Genomic DNA, 5176 nt, shown 5'->3' on the forward strand with positions numbered 1-5176 from the left:
TGCACGTGGGCTGTTACCATTGTTAGTCCACCTGGGACTAACAATTGGCGCCCACCTGGGTGGTGTTTCCTGTAGTCCTTGAAAGTGGCCAAGGGAGATAGATAATCTGATTCCAGAGAAAGCCTTTCCTGAGGCTGTTCTCCAAATACCTGGAATGTGTATGTCCAGAGAGTGATCAGTTTACACTGTTAGTCCTTCTTAGGGGAAAGTCAATTGGAAAAACTATGAAGGCACACATGATTTTCATAACAGAAGACAGCTGATATATAACAAGCCAAGTAACACCAAAACTCCTTGGGATTTGACTTCCTCTGGAGGAATTCCCTGATTCCTCCAGGTAGTGACTTTGCCATAACCAGCTGAGTTATGATATATTCCTGTGGCCCGCAGCAGTCTACACACCATACAACCATCTGGAGATTGAATGCATCACCTGTGGGGTCTCCACAAAGAAATCTCCAATCCCAGATGCATTCACTGGGATATTCTGGGAACACTGAACTCCAGTTGCCCTGAAATTCTTCCAGAAAATGCAATTGGAAGAAACAATCTCTGACAGATTTTGTGAAGCTAGCATGTCCCATGACCAAAGCCAAAAGTGATTCCAAACAGCCACAGGTGGGTATCTCTTGACACTTTGATGCACCATAACCCATGTAAAAGCCGACACATAGATAGGAGAATCCTCAGCAGCTCTCGGGCTACCTGCCTGGTGGATGCAATGGAAAAACATCACAAAAACCCTACCACAAACAAGGTGGAGGGCAAGGACTGACACCAACTGACATCTGATAACTAAGATTGTTTTCTGACCTCCACACACCTGCTGCAGTACGGACACATCTGCATTTATACACAGCAATGTGCATATGCTTGTTGCTTGTAACACACACACACACACACACACACACACACACACACACGGTGCGGGCGGGTGGGGGGAGACACTGGTTATTGTGCATCTGGACAGGAGAAAGTGACAAGGATGTATAGTGTCTTAGTTAGGGTTACTGTTGCTGTGATGAAACACCATGACCAAAAGCAACTTGGGGAGGAAAGGGTTTATTTGGCTTACACTTCCATATTGCTGTTCATTATTGAAGAAAGTCGGGACAGGGACTCAAACAGGGCAGGAACCTGGAGACAGGAGCTGATGCAGAGGCCGTGAAAGAGTGCTGCTTACTGGCTTGCTCCTCGTAGCTTGCTCATCCTGCTTTCTCATAGAGCCCAGGAGCACCCATCCAGGGATGGCATCCTCCACAGTGGCTGGGCTCTCCTCCGTCAATCACTAATTAAGAAGATGCCCTACAGCCTGATCTTATGGAGGCATTTCCTCAGTTGAGGCTCTCTCCTCTTCAATGACTATAGCTTGTGTCAAGTTGACATAAAATTAGCTAGCACAGTCAGCACAGTGGACAGAGTATTAGGAGAAAGCCTGGATGAAGGCTCTGCTAGGGACCAGATGGCAGCCATGGCTTTGTGACTGAACACTAAGTCAAACTTGGGAATTTGTTCTTCAGATTTTTCAGTTGTTTTTATTTATTCTTGTTGTTGTTCTTATGGGGAAGGGGAGAGTGTATTGCGCCACTGTGCACAAACGGAAGTCAGAGGACAACTTTCAGGAGTCAGTTTTCTCCTTCCACTGTGGAGTCCAGGGATCCAATTCAGAGCCTCAGACTTGCATAACAAGCATGTTCACCTCTGCACAATCTTACTAGCTCTGGAACCCACACTTTAAATCTGTGCACTGTGTTACACATCAGCCACATCTCAAACAAGCTATTAAAAAGTGCTGCCAGGCAGAGTAGGGTGACACACACCTTCAACCCCAGTACCCAGGAGACAGAGGCAGATGGATCTTTGTGCCAGTGGCTGGACAAGTGAACCTGAAGCTATGATAGAATGCAAAATAGAATCCACTGTAGAAATGGCTACAGGAAATGAAAAGCAGAGAAGCCAGTGGCCATCCCAGGCAGCTGATGCTCCTGGAGGGACAGAGCAATGACCTAAGACATAACCCGGAAAACTTTCCTCCATTTAAAGGGAAATTGTTCATCTGGTGAAATTAGATGATCTGAGAAGAAAACAATACTACGAAATATGCTACCACGTGTATGAAAATGTACATCATAATGAGCTTATTTTTAAAAATAATTGGTAAAGGAAGGCTGGGGGCGTGTGGCACAGGCTTTTAATCCCAGCACTCGGGAGGCAGAGGCAGGCGGATCTCTGTGAGTTCCAGGCCAACCTGGTCTACAAAGTGACCTCTGGGACAGCAGAGCTGTTACACAGAGAAACCCTGTCTTGAAAAACAAAAACAAAGCCGGGCGGTGGTGGCGCACGCCTTTAATCCCAGCACTCGGGAGGCAGAGCCAGGCGGATCTCTGTGAGTTCAAGGCCAGCCTGGGCTACCAAGTGAGTTCCAGGAAAGGCGCAAAGCTACACAGAGAAACCCTGTCTCGAAAAATCAAAAAAAAAAAAAAAAAAAAAAAAAAAAAAAAAAAAAAAAAAAAAAAAAAAAAAAGAAAAACAAAAACAAAAAATCAGAAAGGTATTTAAAATATTGAGAATAAAGAAATAATTGTACTAACTTCTAGGCAGGAAGAAAAGGTTCAAGCATCATGTTAGATTAATAAGTTTGTTTAAATGTCACATTTAAAGCATTGCATTAAATATGCCAATTTATTCAAACAATAAATTCTTGAAGTAACAGACATATTTTCAGGGTTTGGGGAGATAAATCATTTTGATTGAAGTCTCATATCAGGCTGAACTTCTCCTGTGGCAGGAGGACAGTCTTGGGTATGCAGAAGTGAGCCCCCTACACACACACACACACACACACACACACACACACACACACACACACGTACCTTGAGCCTTCCCATGGCTCCCCTGGAGACTTGTATTTGAAGGTTGTGTCCTGCTCCCCTGAGAGGCATGAAGATAGAAGCCACCATGAACAAGTTTGAAGACAGGAAGATGTGGAGACTGGGTTTGTGATCAGCCGTCTAGGGGAGGGTACATCATTTCTCCTGTTTCCTCCTGTGTGGTGAAGGAGAGATTTAAAAGGATTGTCTGTGCTTTAAGACAAAACAAAACATTCTAGGTACATGGACTCTGTTTCTGAAACCTCCAGTGATCCTCCAGTGAGGAGGAGCGGCTGTGTGCCCATTAAATCCCAGAGCCAAGCCCAGCCCCATCCCTGGCCATGCTGCCCTGCCCCCACTCCAGCCCAGCAGGGAAGCCTTGGACAGGCCTCCAGAGTCTGTTTGGACAGGTCATCCTTCCTGAAGTTCTGGAACTTTCTCTGAAGTGCCCTGCGTGCCCACATTCAAGATCCCTCACCTCTGTAATCTGTCTTCACCCGCACAGTACTCAGAAGGTGCTGGACCAACACCAGTGTGACTCTGCAGAGTCTGTACCCTGGAAATGCCTACTTGGAAACACCAAGAATTTCCTTCACTGTCGGCCTGGTGTCATCTCTGTCCCCTGCTGCCTCACGGCTGGTGCTTTTCCCTACAAGAAAGTACAGGTGACACTTAGGGAAATGTTTAAGAGAAGAAGAAATACTCTATGATTTTTAAAAACACATCTCTGACACAGTCCTTCTAGAGAAGCCCCAACTTTCTTGGCCCATGACCAAGATTTTGATCTTTACCATTCAGCAAGCCCTTTCGGGGAGCCCTGAGTGAGTGCACAGATGCCCTCAGCTCGGGGAGGTCGTGTCCTTGTGAGGTCTGTTCTTGGAGAGAAAGGTGACGGGGTTCCAAGGGCTGCTGTTCTCAGGATATGCTCTTCATAGCTGGAGTCACAGAGCCAAGGACAATGGTAATGCATGTGGCTTCTGCTGGCTGGTGCCACTTGCTGGTGCTTCCCATCATCAGAGCCACGTGGATGTAGGCTGGGAGAGATGGCAGTGGGTGGAGCAGACTCTTAAAGGGGACTTCAGTGAGGTCGTTGGGCTCGAGAAGACGGGAAAAGCAGGAAGTGCTGTGAACAGCAGACAGCCAATCAAAAGCAGCCTGGTCTGCTGTATGGAGTAAGGGCAGGTGGAAGAAAGAGGGGGGACACCCAGGAGGCTTCTGCAGATAGACACCTAAGGGTGTTCATAAAGTGAAAAGTGTGAAAGCTGCTGGATTTCAAATGTCCCCATCAAAATGTCCCCTTGCTATTCTTGAGCTCGTCTGAAAACATTGAAAGCCAGCTCTGGCGTTTCCCTCAAGCTAGATGCGTTGGGAAGGACAGAGGGTGACCTCCTGGCTTCAAGCCAGTCCTAGCCATGGACTTCCCTGAACCCATGTTCACCTTCCTAATCAAGAGTCTCAGGACAGCTGGGCAGTGGTGGCGCACACCTTTAATCCTAGCACTCGGGAGGCAGAGGCAGGCGGATTTCTGTGAGTTCAAGGCCAGCCTGGTCTACAGAGCCAGTTCCAGGACAGCCAGGACTGTTACACAGAGAAACCCTGTCTTGAAAAACCAACAACCCACTCCACCCCACCCCTAAAAAAACAAACGAACAAATAAAAACCAAAAAGCAAAAAAACCAAACCTCTGGTCATCGAGGAGACCAAGTACGGCCCAGTTCTGGTGTCTCTCCCTTCTCCCCTCTTTCCCAGAAGTGTCCCCTATTGAGAGCAGCCCATCTTAGAAGATACTGACTTGGATTCTGAGGTCACATCCTACCTTCCCCAAGAACCACACTCTTCACCAAGTGACAAAGCGCCGCATGCCTGCCAGGAGTGGGAGTGGGCTGGAGGCATCAGAAGCTGGCAGCTTAGTGACCCCTTTTGTAGCTGAGGGCCGCTGTCCTCTGTGCTCTGGCTTTGAGCTCTGGCTTTGAGCTCTTTCTGCATCTTGAGTAGCAAGGTCTCTGAGGTTTCCACACCAGAGGCCACTCTTTGAAGAGGAAGACAGTTCCTGGACTCTGAGGGATCTGGGGCAGCCATAGAGTCCCTATAGAAGACCAGAGGCATGGTGAGAGAGAACATCAAAGTAGACTGTGACCCCAGGAGTGCTGCATCGAGCTAGGCCGAGGAAAGACTCCCGGGGGACCTGGAGATGTGGCCTGGGGACAATGAGATGAGCTTCACTGTGATCTGACTGAGCTTTTGTCCTGCATTTCCCCGCCCACCCATCCTAGATCACGGGGCTACAGAAAGCCGTGTGGCATGAG

At 48.0% G+C, this 5176-nt stretch overlaps 1 long non-coding RNA gene across 1 annotated transcript; it reads right to left on the reverse strand.

The window, feature by feature from the left end:
* Positions 1-2623: 2623 nt before the first annotated feature.
* LOC119087972 lies at positions 2624-4368 on the reverse strand. The gene is made up of 3 exons (XR_005091518.1): positions 3662-4368; positions 3349-3519; positions 2624-3045 (listed from the first exon to the last, which is right to left on the reverse strand). It is a non-coding gene; the product is annotated as an uncharacterized LOC119087972 (long non-coding RNA).
* Positions 4369-5176: the final 808 nt, after the last annotated feature.

Source organism: Peromyscus leucopus, chromosome 5 (assembly GCF_004664715.2).
Source record: "Peromyscus leucopus breed LL Stock chromosome 5, UCI_PerLeu_2.1, whole genome shotgun sequence".
NCBI classification, from domain to species: domain Eukaryota; kingdom Metazoa; phylum Chordata; class Mammalia; order Rodentia; family Cricetidae; genus Peromyscus; species Peromyscus leucopus.